Source organism: Artibeus jamaicensis, unplaced genomic scaffold (assembly GCF_021234435.1).
Source record: "Artibeus jamaicensis isolate MK-2021 breed Jamaican fruit bat unplaced genomic scaffold, CSHL_Jam_final scaffold_833, whole genome shotgun sequence".
NCBI classification, from domain to species: domain Eukaryota; kingdom Metazoa; phylum Chordata; class Mammalia; order Chiroptera; family Phyllostomidae; genus Artibeus; species Artibeus jamaicensis.
Genome location: NW_026522056.1, coordinates 15059867 through 15077743, shown reverse-complemented (window position 1 = coordinate 15077743; position 17877 = coordinate 15059867). Strand labels below are relative to the sequence as shown.

General features: G+C 44.8%; 1 long non-coding RNA gene across 1 annotated transcript in view; it reads right to left on the bottom strand.

Moving 5' to 3' along the window:
* Positions 1-17089, bottom strand: part of LOC128626611 (uncharacterized) — a 29731-nt gene extending 12642 nt beyond the window's left edge. The window contains exon 1 of the long non-coding RNA XR_008390582.1: positions 17028-17089. This is a non-coding gene — a long non-coding RNA (uncharacterized LOC128626611). The remainder of the gene's footprint in view (positions 1-17027) is intronic.
* Positions 17090-17877: the final 788 nt, after the last annotated feature.

Sequence of the window (17877 nt, the reverse complement as noted above, 5' to 3'; positions counted from 1 at the left end):
AAAGAACTCTTCAGATGCCCATCTCCAGAGTGAAGTGGAGATAAATTCTAAACAGTTGTTTGGATAATTAGGGAGTCTCATCACTATCCAGGGACATAGGATTTCTGCACTAACTGGGACAAAGAAGTGGATTAGGCAGCTGATTATCATCGCACATACAGATAAGTTCTAGCTGTTCAAACTGGCTTCCATTCAAGACTGCTATTTGTTTAACTTAGACAACACCATACGGTGTATTGGTAGAAATATCCCATTTGCTAGAATAGCCTCATGGAAAAAAAGCTCCAAGAGTCAAGCCAATATTGAGACTGAGAAACATTAGAGAATCACCTCACGATATCAAATTCTTTCACGCAGCTTCGCCCGATGGCCGACAGGTGCTGGGCTCTGTCTTGATTGATGACAATTCAGCAGACAGGACTCTTAGTCACCTTCCATATCAGCAAACTGTTTTTTCCCCAAGAAGAGATAACGCAATATATTGGTCAATAGAATCTATACTGTTAGGATGAAAAACATGCTGGTGGCTTTTTTTCGAGTTGAAAGGTGATAACCTTCTGGCCCAACCTAGAGAGGTTAAGACCTGGCGGGCCCTGGATGACCCTGTGAGGGGCAGACCAGACATGAAACCAACTTTCCTGGACTGCTCGCTGACTGAGTGCTCTCTGCACTCCACTGAGCTCCCTCTTAGGGAACACATTAGACTACCTGGAGTTTACAAAAATCAACGGAAATATTCGTCTGGCTGTCCACTGGGGGTAGGAGTCCCTCAAGAGCAAAGGAGAAAGGCCTCCACCGGTCGGAGCTCGTATCTCCCAGGGTCTGGATAGAACCCCTGTCTCTGGCTGGGGATAAGGGGGCAGGCAGCAATTCCGGCAAGTCTGAAAGGCAAGCCGGACATGGCTTTGGAACATCCTAGTGACCTGGCATCATTACAGGCTGGTGCCCACGGACCACAGGAACTGGGCGAGAAGGAGGAAGCACCCCATTCTTTTCGGTAGGGGACGAGAGAGCAGAGGTAAGTTTTCTTCATGAGGGAAACCCACAGAAAAGTGAACACTGGGTGTGTTTGTTTAACCACAAAGCAGGGTTTAATGGTAAATCCGTAGAGTGTTTAATATGTGGAATGCAATGCATCTTTTCACAGAAAGGATTATATAAGGAGGATGTGGGCAGATAGGGGTGAAGGTTGGAAATTAGGGTTCGCACTCAGTGTCATAGTCACTAAGCTTAGAGTTCTGTGTCAGGTGCAACAGTGGGCTCAGAATGGGAATAGAGGGCGTATGGCCCCTGGTCTCAGGTACACACGCACGTAGGAGACAAGGCCACTCTCCTTTGTGTTTTCAACTGTATTATAAGCCACTGAAGAGGAGGAGGAGGAGCATAGAGGAGGAGCATCTACTAGGAATTCTCAGCAGCTTCTAGGGAAGTGTTCTATACGTACTGGACATACAGCAAATATTTGATGAGAAATGAGCTCAGGGATTGGTAAAAGAATGATTAGTAATTTCTCCTGTATTTTGGCTCTTGGGAGAATTATGTTGGATTGGATGATTTTTTTCAGTTAACTTTCTTCTTATCCATGTGAAGTCATCTTGTTTTAATCATGCTGTAGGGACATATTTTTAGCACATCAGTCATGTTCTGTTTTTCCTTAAATATATTTTACTGAACATAATTTTACCTTTTCTGGGAAGCAGCATTGATTATTTTACTGTGTCCAGCTGTGACTTGGAGACTTGAGAAGGGTGAGCTATTTGCTCCCCGCCACACACAGTGAGTTTTTACTCGGTGTTCCTGGGTCCTTCCTTACCGCACCCGTCACTGGGAGTGCGCATCGGCTGGGAGCCAGACGTCCTCCGGGGGGTCTGGAAATAACAGCGAACAAGGCAGATGTGGTTCCTGCCCTTATGGGGCTTCCTGTCTGATTTGGAGCTCCAGCAAACCAGGCAAATCATGGCAATCTGAGGTGGGTTCTAAGAGATAACTGCGCCATCTTGCAGGGAATAATATTAGAGGACAGGTGGGCGTCCTGGGGCGGGTGGCGCTGGGACGGCTTGGCTGCGGAGGGCACTCGGAGCCCTGGCCCGAGAAAGCAGGACAGCCGGCCTGCTGTCAGGACGGGACAGCCGGCCTTTCCACCCCAATTTCCCCTCACTGTTATTGCCAAAGTCTGCCAGCAAACAGCAGAAGCCCATGTTTGTTAAATCATTAATCTCACGTTCACAGGAAACAGAGGTGTTTCCCTTAAGGGGATTTCAGTCCTTTCTCGGGTGAAAACATATGCTTTTTATGACAGCTATTTTTTTCACTTTTCATCTCACTTTGGATAAAAAATGTGCAAAGCACCGAGCACCTGAGGAATAAAAAATGAATAATACATGGTCCCCTCTATTCTTTTGTATTAGCCGAGGTAAGCTAAGCTATGTTGTACTAACCAGTTATCTCCAAATCTCAGTGGCCCAATGTAGTAGTAGTTGGTTTTTCCCTCCTGTGATTTCCAGGAGGATGGGCAGCTCTCCTACCCAAGTGATGACTCAGGTGTCAAGGCTCCTTCATCCTCTGATTTGGGCTTCTACCCACAAAAGATGCAGAGAGAGCCAGAGGCTCATTGAACATTTTTAAAGACCAGTCCTTGATGCCAGACACTTCACTTTCTCCCCGTGTACCACTGGTGCCCTTCCAGCAGCTGCCCTGGTGCTGGAGCCCAAAGGGAGTTAGTGTGCGTAAGTCCTATGTCCGTTGTGAGGTCTTTATGAGAAGACTCCCGAGAGTCCCACAGTTTCTTCTGCTGCCCCAGTCTCCACTGGTTTTTACAGCCAGAAGTTGTAGGGACTTCTCTCCCCGGCACTGGGACCCTGGGCTAGGTGGTCTGCCATGTGGCTGGGACCCTCGATCCTGAGTATGCCTCCCGATCTTATCCACCACATGTGGGTGTGGGACCAGCCAGTCTTCACCTCTGTGTCTTCCTGCTTCTGCACGTGTCTCTGTGTCTCTATCCCTCCTACCCATCTGGGTTCATGTGGCTTCTTCAATTCCTTGGTTGTCAGACTTCCATTGGCTCAATTTTTTCTGATGATTCTGGATGATATTTGTTTTCTGGTCAGTTGTAATTTTTTCTGTGGTTGTGCGAGGAGGCAAGCTGTGTTTACCTACACCCAGGTCTTGCTTGGAAGTCCCTAGGAACTGGTGTTGATCGGTGTTTTAAAAGATGGATAGATATTTAAGCGGTGGACACAAAGGAGTGAAGTTAGACAAAGGTACAGAAATGTGAAAGCTCGCACCAGCCAGAAACGGTGAGGGACATGGTAAAACTGGAGAAAAAGAAGTGGAGCTATAAGAGGAACCAGATTCCCAAGGGTCTTGGGTGTTCTGTTAATAGTTTGGAGTTTGTTCCATGGACCATAACACACCATAAAAGGGTTTTGAATAGGTAGTAACACCATCAGATTTGTATCTTAAAAAGAAATATTTTTCATGTATTTGATTATTGGCTGAGGTCGGTGGGGAGCTTAATGACTGATAATTAGGGATGTTACTTTTTCATAATGGGCAGTTCTTTTCTTCTAAGAATGGAAAATACTTTATGAATAGTGGAGAAGCTCATTACTGCTCAATTTCTTCAAGAATAGCACAGGGGAATCCAACCTTCCTATACGATCCACTTTACTGAACTGAGAAAATCTCATGCTGACGGTGCAAATGATACATAAGAAGAGTTGCAGGCTGCGCCATTTGTCGTTAGCCTGGCAGAGAACCGTGTCGAAAAGCCACCGGGGGAAGCAGTGCAACGTGCCAACTCCAGGGAGGAGCTCAGAATGCTGGAGTTAGATTTCAGGGGTTTGCGGCAACCCTTTCTGCCATTGTCTTCACACCTTTGGTTCCAGCTTTCACCTGGTCTCTGATCAGCACATAACAGCCCAATCTTAAACTTTAGCCTAAAAGGTAAATATCAATTTCTCCATGGATTCCTAGTTGATTGCTGCTTTGTAGTATTGACAGGTAAGTGCATTTCTGTTATAGCACTTGTCTAAATTCATGGAAATACGATGATCGTCTAGTTGAAATCTTAACATAGATGAAGTTTCTTTTGTTTCTTGGTGGCTCCTCAGCTGTGGTCCCAAAACAACCCTTTTCATTCCTCCACCTCTCATCTGGGCAACGGTACAAAAGTATAGAAGCATGAAGACCTTGGATGTAGGTGCTCTGTCTTCAGAGAGGTTGGGCATAGCCGGGTTTCCGCCCAGCTGCCAGGCCTTTCCTTGCTCCTTGCTGCCAGAGCCCAGACTGTGTCCACATGTTCACTGTTCTCAACCTGACTCAGGAGCAAACCCAAACTGGTCTCAGCAGATCACTGCCGTCCTGTGCCCTTGTCAGTGATGGGTTTAAGGGAGACCCAATCTTGCCAGTGAGGCACAATAATAAGCCTGTTTGTGGGCTTCTTGGACATGTTGCCTTGACTTGGAGAGCAGATCGCAGCTCTCTTCATCCTCTGGAGGCCCTTTGTTCCTCTTTGTCCCCTGGAGGCCCTTGTGCCAGGATGTGGTGCCTGGGACAGGGATGGCCACCTTGCCAGGGTCTTGAGGATGACAGCAGGAAGACAGGAGAGCCTAGGGCTCTGGTGGCATTGCTGAGTCACAGACTTAACTAAGCCTAGATGTGGTCTCTACCAGGACCTATTTTATGTGAGAGGATTCATTCTCTGTACTTTTTAAGGTGGGCAATTTGGAGTTTTCTGATACGTGCAGCAGAAGCACCATAACCAATAACAATGGCACGTGATTTCCATCGTGTCTTACCATCCCGGTGAGGAAAGCAGAAGGTCAAAGCACAACCCGCACATCACATCACCCTAGGCCAGTGGTTTTCAACCTTTTTCATCTCATGGCTCACATAAACTAATTACTAAAACCCTGCAGCCCACTAAAAATGTATTTTCTGCCAATCTGACAAAAAAAAGTGTAATTTTGATGCATTCACACTAGATGGCTATTGCTGTGTTGGCAGTTGTTATTTTTTCACTTGACCATCTAAGGGAAAAGAGGTGAGTGCCTCTGACCAAAGAGTCAGGCGTTGCACGTTTTAAAAACTCTTATGGTACGCTGTTTGCAACCCGCTGCTTTAAGCTACAAATAATCAGGGACTTTGGAGTTGTGCAAAGCAGGTTCCAGAAAGCAGGTGGTGAACAAATGGCTTAATCTGGATTAAACAGAGGATCAGAAAGCAAGCCAGGAAGAGTCCATCCAAGACAGTGGCTTCCTCCTCAAAGGCTAGCTAGAGGGTGGAGCCAGGCATACTTTATTTTTGCCCATAGTCTTTGACCGCTTTGCTTATCATCTCAAAGCTTAGGCTTTTACATCTATATAATATTCCTCATAAGCTGTAAGAATACAAAATAAGGCATGGAAGCCACCTTCAATAACAACCCACACAAGATGGGCATTCAGTAAATGCAGGTTTTATTATAACTACAGCAATGATTTACAGACTTTCTCTCCTTTAGCTATTTGACACCACGAATCCATAGAACAAAAGAAAAGGATAGAGACTCAGTTCACAGCCACAACCATGTAAGTCATTACTTCATGCCTGACACCCACACCCTCCAGCTCCATCTCTAACATGGAAAAGCTCGTGTGGATCAGGAAAGATCTGGGACTGTAGCTGAGACCCTATGTTCCTTTCCCTCTCCAGGCTCTGTCGAGATATAATGGACACATGACACTGTGCAAGTCTAAAGTGTCTGAAGTGTTGATTTGATACACTCACATATTGCAAAATGATTCCAGCCATAGCATTAGTTAACATCTCTAACACGCAATTCTTATTTCTTTTATGAAGGAAGAACATTTAAGGTCTACTCTCATAGAGACTTTCAGGTATTTGAAACAGAATTAGAAACTATGGCCCTGTGCTGTGCATCAGATCACTCGAACTTATTCAGCTTCTCCCTGGAAATTCGTGCCCTTTGACCAATAGCTCCCCCCACCCCATTCTAGTCTCCATTTCTGTGAGTTTGGCTTTTTCAGGTCCCACTCATATGGTATTTGTCTTTTTCTGTCTAACTTACTTTACTTACCATAATGTTTTTTAGGGGCATCTATTGGTTGTCATAAGTGGCAGGATTTCTTCCTTTCTTATGGCTGAATAACTATATATATATAAACATGTATATACACATACACATGAACATATCACATCTTCCTTATGCACTCATTCACTGACTGACTAGGTTGTTTTCTTATCTTGGCTCTTGTGAATGAACACGGGAGTGCAGAAATCTTTTTGAGACCCTGGTTTTCATTTCCTTTGGATATGCACTCAGAAATGGGATTCACATCGTAGTTCTATTTTTACTTTTTTGAGGAATCTCCATACTATTTTCCACTGTGGCTGCACCAATTTACATTCCCACCAACAGCCCTCACGGGCCCTGGCAACCCATTTTCTTTACCTGCATTGCCACCTACAAACTTGGAGGAGAACTGGGTTCATCAGAGCCCGTTGGACTGAGTGCTATGCTCCTGGCACCTCCTCCCCATTCGTTTTTTTTCGTTACAACTTGTTAGCCTCCAGTCTGGGAGAAGGAGAATGCAAAAGCCTGGAATGTTCTTGCTTGGAATGATAATTGCTCGTTAGAACCCGGTTTTGTGGTAATTGTACAATTCGTTATGTGAGCACTTCATTAGAAGCATTGTAGAAATTCTGACATGAATACGTAACACCGAATATTGAAAGGAAACTGATTTAGAGCTTTCCTATTTCCTGAGGGTGCTTCTCATTAATACAAGTCTCCAATGCCCGAAGAAGGAGAGGTTTATATTTTCTTCTGTAGGGTCATTAGTAAACATGTGTTTAAAAAGGAAACCAAAGCATTGTTTTGAAATAGGAAGCTTTCTCTTCAGAACAGAAAGTAAAAATAGCCCATAAACTTGAAATAGTCACAATGAGGCCACATCTGTCCTTAAAAATACAAATATGTCAAAATTATCTACAATTGATAGTAAACCAGGTCTTTTTATAGAGCTGTTAGGGACTTTTGGGTGAAGATAACAGATGGGACATTTTCATTTATCTCCCTTTCCTCTTGAAAGCCTACTGACATGATAGCAATGAGAGCTTAAAGGGGTATAAAGGCACAAGGATAAAGACTATGAAGGGGGATGCAAGAGCACCCTCATTTATTCACTTTTTCCATAAGCCTTCAGTTCCCTCTTTGTAAGATCATTTTCAACAGCTAATTCAGGAAGAAAGCATGGGCTAGATGCAAAGTCTAGAACAACTCCGAGATTCTGCTATTGGATTGCATCATGGACTGTTACACTCCATGTTGTTATGTGAAAGATGAAGGCAGGCATCATGGGTTTTCAGGGAACCCAGGAACATCACTGAATGTTAGTGCTTCCCTGTAATTCCCTGTAGGCAGTCACAGTTGGGGACGTATTTCTGCTAGGCTGAGGAGAAACTGAAGGAGAAATGACCTTGAGCTGACCTTGTTCAGGTCCTTCTGTGGTTAGCTGAGAGCTCTACTATGACAGCTGTCATCCAGCCCAGCCCAAAGCACCCACAAAGAGCAGGCAGAGGGGATGTCATGGGTGGAGCCTGACCTTGGACATCAAACCCACCAGGGTTCAACTCTCAGCTCTGCTCCTGATTGGCATTGTCACCCTAACCTTTCAGTTTCCTTACTGGCAGAGTGGAGGCAAGGCCATCTTCTTTGTAGTGCTGTGGTGGGAATGAAATGATGCACGTGGGAGCCAGCACCTGCTGTGACGCCCACCTTGTGGCGAGCCCTGTGTCCTGCTAGCCACAGCGTTATTAACACCAGCAACCCGCCCTGCCCGTTGCATTGTAAAAGCTCACAGCAGATGATATAGGGCTGGTGACCGTGCTCTTGGACATGAGGACTTGTGGTTTTTTCCCAAGCAACATTCCTATGCTTGAGTTCAGACTGATATTAACAAGGAGTTTGGAGGGAAAAAGCTGAGTGAACTACCACTGAGTTCTAAGAACCAAACTGGGAGTAATTAGGGCTATTCCTACTGTCATAAAATAATCATATTTAATTATGTTAATGTGAATGTATTACTAATGTTAATGTAAATTAATTACTGTTATTATCAGTTCTAAATTATTTTCTGACAAGTAAAATTAACCACAGATGGACTGGTCACTTCCATAGTGCGAGGGCTCCTGTGAGGGCTCCTGGCCTTGAGGATGGGGCCCAGGACCACGTGGCTGGAACACAGCAGGGGGCATTGAAGGACCTAGTAAGGGTCTGCATTGGTGACTTTAAGTTTTCTGGGGCTCCAAATGTGTATCACAGATCTCTAAGCAGCTCTGGCAATTTACCTTCTGTGTTTCACGTTCCTCTAGCCTTACAGACTACCCATCGAGCAATCAAGAATCTATGAGTAAACATTAGACACAAGCCCAGAATCGATCATCCTTCAGTGATCAATTTTCCCTTGGTGAGTTTTCTCTGTGTGATTTTTACTAATGGACCCCCCTGGGGACCAGCCTCTCTGTGGGTCTTTGAGGAGGAGGACAGCATCCTTGTGGTGGCAAAGTGAAGGCAAAGAGGCAACAGGGCTCCTTAGAGATAAGAGCCAGCATTTGCAGCGTCAACACGTCAGACCTACAAAATTCACCCAGTTTCCAGGCGAGCAGGGAGGAGGAGGACAAACTGCTGCCAACCCCACTCGATTCCTGACTCCGCGCCAGTTCCAGCCACAGAGCCCTGTATACACTTAGATGCTTCGGTCGGATTGCATGCGTATTGACATAGTCTTGTAAACTGAGACCCTTCAAAGGAGCTGAAAGAAAAAACAAGCTTGGAGAAACGTTCACATACAGGTTTCCCTGGGGTTCAGCTGCCCAAATGAATTAGCATCAAACCGTTGCCCTGGATTAGGGTCGCGAGGGTTGGTTTTCCTGCCTCACACAATGCGCACAGTCAATAAGGATGCTGCCTGGTTTTCATTTGGAAGAAATTTACATTTGATCCCAACCTCACCCCCAAACTTCTACCCCCCATCTGCTTGACTCTATCATTCTGAGGCCCATCTCTTTGCAAAAATGCCTGCACTGTTCTTTCCACTGGTGACTTAGTTATAAAACTCCTCTCTCTTAATCTTTCTTCCATCCCAAGCAAAGACTCCCATTCTTGAGTTGAGATTGGTATCATTAGGAGTTTGGAGGGAAAAAGCTGAGCAGACTAATCCTCACTAAGAAACAAATAGCTGATAAATCCTTGGAACAGTTCTAACAGATTTTTTTTACAAATTCAAGTATTCCAGTTATACATACAGTTTCAGGGGTTCAAAGTTAACCTCTTGAATAGTGGCATTTCATTCACTAAGATCAAGCACAAACAACTTTTTTTTTTTTTAAATTTTATTTAGTTATTTTTCAAGTACAGTTTTTTGTCTATTTTTCCCATCCCAGCCTCCCCTGCCCCTTGCTCCCCACCTCCCTCCCATTTCCTCCCCCCCTTAGTTCTCGTCCCTGTGTCCTTCCTATTTGTTCCTCCAAATCCCTCCCCCTTTTTCCCCTTAACTTCCCTTCCTTCTCCCCTCTGGTCACTATCCCCTTGTTCTCTATTTCAGTGTCTTTGTTTTTTGGGGTTTTTTTTCTGCTTACTTGTTTGTTTTGTTGTTTAGCTTCCTGTTAAAGGTGAGATCATATGGTATTTGTCTTTCAGCACCTGGCCTATTTCACTCAGCATAATGCTTTCCAGTTCCATCCATGTTGTTGCAAAGGGTAGTAGCTCCTTCTTTCTCTCTGGCATAGAATTCCATTGTGTATATGTACCACAATTTTTGGATCCATTCATTTACTGATGGGCACCTAGGTTGCTTCCAACTCTTGGCTATTGTAAATTGTGCTGCTATGAACATTGTGGTGCATAGGTTCTTTGATATTGATGTTTTAGGATTCTTAGGATATAATCCTAGCAGTGGAATTGCTGGGTCAAAGGCAGGTCGATTTTTATTTTTCTGAGAAAAATCCATACTGTTTTCCATAATGGTTGTACCAGTCTGCACTCCCACCAACAGTGAACTAAGGACCCCGTTTCCCCACACCCCCTCCAACATTTGTTGTTTGTTGCTTTGTTTATGATAGCCATCCTGACTGGTGTAAAGTGGTATCTCATTGTGGTTTTAATTTGCATCTCTCTGATAGCTAACGATATTGAGCATTTCTTCATGTGTCTCTGAATGTTCTGTATGTCCTCCTTGGAGAAGTGTTTGTTCAAGTCCTTTTCCCATTTTCTAATTGGGTTGGGTGTCTTCTTAGAGTGGAGTCGTGTAAGTTCTTTGTATATTTTAGAGATTAAACCTTTGTCTGAGGTATCATTGGCAAATATGTTTTCCCATACAGTTGGTTGTCTTGCTAATTTAATACTGTTTTCTTTAGCCATGCAGAAGCTTTTTATTTTGATGAGATCCCATTTGTTTATTTTTTCCTTTACATTCCTTGCTCTAGGGGACATATCAGTAAAGAAGTTGCTGCGTGAAATATCTGAGATTTTCTTGCCAATGTTCTCCTCTAGGACTTTAATGGTGTTATGACTTACATTTAAGTCTTTTATCCACCTTGAATTTATTTTGGTGTATGGTGTAAGTCTGTGCTCAAGTTTCATTTTTTTGCATGTAGCTGTCCAGTTCTCCCAACACCATTTGTTGAAGAGGCTATCTTTACTCCATTTTATGTTACTGCCCCCTTTGTCGAATATTAATTGACTGTAGAGAGTTGGGTTGATTTCTGGGCTCTCTGTTCTGTTCCATTGGTCTATGTGCCTGTTTTTATGCCAGTACCAGGCTGTTTTGATTACAGTGGCCTTGTAATACAGTTTGATATCAGGTATTGTGATCCCCCCTACTTTGTTCTTCTTTCTCAAAAGAGCAGCTGCTATTCGAGCTCGTTTATGGTTCCATATAAATTTTCGAAGTGTTTGTTCTATGTCTGTGAAATATGCCATTGGTATATACAACTTTTACAGAATGAGTTACCTCTCTTCCCTGTGCCCTTTGATACTAAGGACATGTTTGTAGGGCTCAAGAGATGATACTCTCAATCCCCAAATATTCAGAGATCCACAGTCAGAACTGATGAGAACCATGAAAACCTCTGTGGACACACAGAATGGGGATGTAACCCCACCCAGGGTCCTTGAATTCCCAGTTTCCATCCTGGGGCTTACTGAACTAGGGACCCTCAGGGTGGGCCTCCTACCCTGCTCATTCTGAGTTCTCCTTTTCCCTACCCTCTGGGCCAAATGAGGAGCTTCTTTTGCTCTTTGGGAGTTTGGGAGAAAGGAACACCCCTTGATATTGGAGTTTTGACATTTGGATAATAAACATCAAAGGCTTACTATGTGTTGCCACTGTTCTAAATGCTTTAATGCATTCATTTGACAAGAATTTACTGAGTGATTCCTATGTACCAAGCACTATCAAGTGCTAGTCCTTCGTTCATCCAATGCTTGACCTCTTAAATGTCGTGTCTTGTTGTACATGCTTTTCATTCATTCCTTTTATTCACTCATTCAGCAACAAGTATTTACTGTCAGCCTCCAGCATGCCAGGCACTGATCTAGGCTCTGTAGATGTGAGCCAAACAGAGCCTCTGCCTTTATTGAAATGACACTTTATTAGGGATTGCCAGGTGATGCACAAATAAACAAGATGGTGTTAAGTCCTGTAGAGAGAAAGAAAGCACAGTGCAGGTGGTAAGTATGGCTATGTTTAGGCCTCACTGGTGACATGGCATTTGGGCAGAGATCTGAAGAAAATGAGCAAATAAGCCATGACAAAACGAATCAGAGGGAACAATAGTGCATGAACTCTGCTTGGCGCACCTGAGAAAGAGCAAGGGAGTGGGGACAGGTGTGAACAAGAGGGAGGGTGGTCCATGAGGTCAGAGGTAGCTGGGAGAGAAACCATGGCTCTGGTTTCTGGAAGAGATAGGTTTTTACTGAGGTGGATGGGGGAACATGCTGGAAAGCTTTGACCATAGGAATGATGTTTTAAAAGCATCGTCCTCTGGTGAGTTAAAAATAGACTATAGCACATTGGGTGAAAATCAGGGGTCCAGTTAAACAGCCAGTGCAATAATCTAGGCCAGAGGGGAGGGTGGCTCTGCTCCGTGCTAATAAGAGCAGAGGTGGCAAGAAGGGGTCTGTAGCTGGTTAGACTTCAAAGGCAGAGCCCACGGGGTTTACTGATGGATGGGATGTGGTATGTGAGAAGAAGAGAAAAGTTATAAATGATTCTAAGGATTTTGTCTCGAGCAACTAGATGATAGAGTGGACATTTACCGAAATGGGAAAATTGCTGAAGGAGCTGTTTCGGGGAAGAGATAGAATGGAGAGGTCAGGTCAGACACACAATTGCCCACTATTAGAGAGTAGAGCATTTCTGTGAAACCTTTTGGAAGCCAAAATGGCCCAGCATATAGTGGGCACTTGGGTTTTTGTTAATTGAATGCTGATGTCGTGTGCTAAACCAATCCTTGGATGATACATTTACGTCTTAAAAAAGACTTTTTCTGACGTTTTAAGCTACAATTAATAAGGTAAAATGTAATAGGAATAAATGTATACCCATTTGTTCAGTTCCCAAATAATCAACAGGGACAAGAGGAGAGATTCTTGTTTCAACAGCAGTTCCGATGAGAAAGACTTGGGAGCTTTAAGGTTACAGCTCACTAAGAGCCAAGTGAGGGAAGCATGCACTGCAGAGTCGATAGACTGTTAATAGAAGAACAGTTTCTAAATCAAGGCTGGAGACATCATTAGACTGTGCTCCTAGGTGATTAAACATTACCTAGAGTATTGGAGTTGATAATTAAGTGCCACATTTTAAGAGGAACACTAGACCGCGCTCAGAGGATAGAGAGCAAGGTGTGTGGGGGAGGCTAAAAGTCTAAATGTTATGGCATATTATGACTTGGAAGAACTCGGAATGTTTAGCTAAAAGAAACAACTGAAAGTGACACCGAGATTGATTAGATGATACTTTGAGCTCCATCAAAAACGCTATGACTGGGTAGCAATGTCATTATGTACCACAAAAAGATGTGAATTAGTCCCAGGTGGTATCCCCTGCAGGGAAGTCCCTGTTCCTATCACCCAAAAAGGATTTAGGGTACCAGTCAGAATGTTCTGCACACCAAATTGTTCTCCATGAACAATGGGTTTAAATTATCCTTATCTACAAATAGAGATCATACCTACGTTATTTACTCACATAATCATGGTCTTATCAGAAATGTCCGATAATTCCACCAATAGACTCTTTTTGCTATTGCTTCAAATCATTAACAAAGGTTTTTGACTGCAATAAAATCAATCAATCAGTCAACCAATTCTGGTTCAACAAATGCTTTATGGATATCCACTCACAGAGCAGCTTATTCTCCTTGGGTACAGGGTTTTTAATCACGCATGAATTTACCAAGCCATATTTTATTTAATTAATTTATTTCTATATGTTTCACAGGAACTTTATGAAATACTTTATCTGTGAGCTCCTCTCACATGCAAGGCTACTAACGCTGTGAGAAAGCAATGAGGTTCCTGTTGTTTGACTTGCTCTGGCGAACACTCAGATCCTTATTTTCCAAGAAGCCTCGATTCTTCTGTTAAATATGCAGTCCTAGAATTTTTCCAGGAAATAGCAATCCTCCTGTTTCCACTTTTGAAATACCTCTTTTTTTTTTTTTTTTTTTGGTATTTGGGAGATTTCATTCCCCATTGTCTCAAAGATGACGACCAGGGTTCTGGGACCCGCCACTGTCCTTTCCGGGCTCTGGGAAGCTGCATCTGGAGGGCAGAGGGGACACTAATGTGGAAGGGGCAGCTTCGGGGGGCAGACAGGTTCAGTTGGTGGTGATGACTGGGGGCAGAATCCTTAAACCTTGTCCTGACTCAGCAGGGAGTCCTGCCATTGTGCAATGGCAAGGTCTGTCATTAGCCAAGACTGGCTGTGCGGTAACTGTGCTTCTGAACTTGAGCTAAGTGTTCTCTCACTATTTCTTAATCATGCTAAGCTATGTCTTCCTTCTACACATCTTTGCGTTATCCCTTTCATTTCGAAGGCTTTTTGCACTGTGATAAAATTGAAGAAAAATGAGAGGTGATTAGTTCTATCATTTATCAGTTGTGTCACTTTGGACACATTGTTTAATCTGATTTTATAGGGTCCGTTTCCTCAGGAATAAAATTCTTACCTAGGCTGAATTTACATAATTGTAACATCTATATCATCTTGGGCCCCTAGTGGTTCTCCTCCTGGCTACAGATTTAAAGCGAAGGCAGGTGTTACTCTTTTTAAAACCTTTTTATTGCCATAACTTGTTTTTCTCTAGTTTTATTGCCATATAATCGACATATAACATCATCTTGATCCAAAGTATGCAACATAATGATTTGATATATGTATATATTGTGACATAATTACCACGATAGGTTTAGTTAACATCAGTCACCTCATAGAGATAATAAGAGCTGGCGAGGATGTGGAGGAAAAGGAAACCTAGTGCACTGTTGATGGGAATGTAAATTGGTACAATGGCTACGCAAAACAGTATTGAGGCTCCTCAAAAACTTAAAAATAGAATTACCACAGGATCCTGTGATCCTGCTCCTGGACATGTATTTAAAACCAAAGCACCATCTGGAAGAGGGTCTGCGGCCCCGTGCTCACTGCAGCATTGCTCACAATGGCCATGACACGGAGACAAGCAAGTGTCCATCAACATATGAATGGCTACTCTTAAAAAAATTAAAATTCCTTCCTCTAAAAGGCTCTCCAGACTCCCTTCCTCTCACAGTCCCATGCAGCCAACCAATTATTTCAGATCAGCTTCCTGCCCCCACCTCATCTTTGGACTTGAATCCGGAGGTTGTCCTGTGGTTACCTGACACCTTTTGCCAGGACTGTGGTGGGAGTTCCCTGTGCTCTCTGCCTGCAGTCTTAAACCAATCCCTGTTCACTTCCATCCTGCCCCTTTCCTGCCACCCCCACCCAGGCTGTACAGTGCAACTTCCTAGAGCAGGAAGGCCACAGAGTGACATTGAACTTGTAATCACATGAGAGCACTTAACAACCTGTAAATGGCTCTATCATTGCAAAATATTCCCCTGAATTGCAATATATTTTAAGACAGCATAAAATTTTGAAAAAATGTCTTCAGGGAAAAAAAATAATAAATGTGTGCTTGGATTTACAAGGCATTGGATTTCAGAAACACCGAAATGGTCTGTTGTTGTTTTTTCTTTAAAGCCTGTCTTTGAGCTGGGGAAGGCAGGGCTGCCTGCGAACATCCCCCGCCCACCGGCCACTTCCTTATGTAACAGGTTATTGGGGGGGGATGGGGTAGGGTGACATCAAGAAACAGCTTCGTGTGTCCCCCACCACTGCCACCCTCACGTCCATCCCGTCAGCGCTCCCTTCCCCAGGCCTGAGTGTCATCTTGGGCAGATGAGCACTCTGGTCACGTTCAGGTATTAGAAAGTCCAGCATGCTCTAAATCAAAACTTCACGGTCTCCAACAGAAGGGGCTACTTTCTCTCCCCTCCATGACCTCAGCTCAGGTCAGACCTGCTCCTTCTTCTACCCTTCCCCCACCCACTCTGCTATTTCTGGCTCTCCAGGGCCAGGGCCAGGGCCAGGGCCAGGGAATAGGGTCAGGGAGAGGGGCCAGGTTCCGTGCTTTGCTCTGAACGGTGTAATGCTCCTTCTCACTGCTGACATGTACATACTGGAAAATTCCCATGGGAATTTTGAAGGTTTGAAGGTTTATTGTGCCTACCTCCCACTACTCCCACATCCCCACCCACCCCTGAACACACACTCTCTCAGTGGATTCTCCACCATCCCAAGCAGGGGTCATACGCTCTCAGGTGGCCTCTTACAAGTCCCCAGCACCCTTCCTGCATTTGCTAAGGGCTGGCTGCCCTCGCCAAGCAGGCAGGCTTCTTGGCCACCTGTGGTCCTTTCCGAACTTGGGTTTGCAGACCATTCCTACTGCTGCCCTCTCTTCTCTGCCAGCCAGCCTTCTGCAGGAGCTTCTGCCAGCCCCCAGCCTTCAGGCTGCCTCAGGCGTGAGTCCGGTCCCCAACCCCCAAGGGCCACATTTTAAGCTCTCCTTCCTGTGAGTGTCTAGGCACTGCATGAGGAAGGCTGGACAGTTTGGTATATCAGCCAGGACCTGGCCAGCCAGTGAGGTATCAGCTTCCCTTTCTAAAAATAACTCTAATCTCCCCTTGCCCTTGTCTAGGGCCCTTCTTTGCTTATTCTGGGTGGCCAGGGAGTGGGGTGGGAGGGAGATGAGGAGGGGCAGGGAAGCCACCATGTTCTCTATTCCTACACAATCTCTCCAAGGAAATCTTTGTTCTCTCCTAAGAGCAACACGCCTCTTCACATGCCCAGGCGGTTGCCTGGCCCGCTTGACCTCCTCTAAGTTCAAGGTGGATGTGGCCAGCCCCTTTATTCAAAATGGGGACAGTACTCATCGTCCATTATCCTCGGTTTGGAGGCTTTGGCAAAAATAGGACACAGGAGTCTCGTTTTACCTGTTACGCTTGTACAATTCAATTCAACAAGCCCGGAGTGTGTGCTACTTGCCGGGCACTGAGCAAAATGCTGGGATCGCAAAGGCGACCAAAATCTAATCCACAGCCTCAAAGGATCATAACTCCTAGCAGAGCTCAAAATAGATGAACCGGGGTGACAGGGGTGGTGGTGAAGGGCACAGGCTCCAAAACCTGGCTCCCTGGGTTGAATTCCCACTTTGCTACTTACTAGCTGCCTGACTTTGGACCAGTTGTCTTAACTCTCTGCACCATTTCCCGCACTGTGGACAGGGATGATAGCAGTACCTACTTTCATGCTGATCAAACAAATTCAACTGTAAGTACATAAAACAGAGTCTGGCACGGAGTGGAATTATTTGCATCAAACACAAAACATGGTGCTGGTCTTACTGTTTCACGAGCTTCAGCTCATCCTGGCCTTTACCTTTCCTTCCGCGTTCAGGCTCCTGCTTTGCACGTGCCTCTGGGCGTGGTCCTCCCCTTCTGGCTTCCGGTCCTGTCATCACAGCGCTCAAGTAACAGGACCAGCTCTTTGCTCTCAGGGCCTTCCTTAGAGACCTCCCTCTGGTCTTTTCCACCAGAGCATTTGTTGTCATTCTGACTTTCAGAGTGCCTCACGCCCCATCTTCCCTTTCAGTGTCTCATGTGGGTACACTGGACATGCACACCCCTCCCCCATCTGAAATCTCCTTTCTAAAAATATAACGGGCACATCTAATTATATCCTGTGTTCCCATTAGAGCACATGTTAAGTTCAGAGTCTGAACCTGGAAGGAAAGGTAATCCCTGTAGTTGCTTGTGTTGCTTCCTTGCTCTCCTGTAAAATAAATTTAGGAGTAAAATCAAGTCAAAATTTAACACAATTAGATTCCTACCCTTATGACAACGGTCATGGGACAGTAGCAAGACATGCCTCCTGTACTGGCCTGTGGGTGAGTCCCTGCAGCTGAGAGCTACCCTAAAGGGGGTATGAGATCATCTGTGTAGGGCCAACAAAGGGGTGGGCCAAAGCTAGTTCTGTCACCCACCCAACAGTTTAGAAGAGGATGCTAGAAATTTCTTCAGACATTGAAGCAGCCAGCAACACGGGTGAGTGTGAAGAGAGTTGGCTTTCTGGGCTCTCACACCACAGCCACCCTGGCCTGGGAAGACAGGAGTGGTTTCCTCCTTAAGCAAAGTGAGAGAGACCCCATAATCCACTTGGAGAGCTTCACCGGTGTGGCTGGAATTGCGTGGGTGCAGACTGGCATCTGCCTTCCACCTGTAAGGAATGG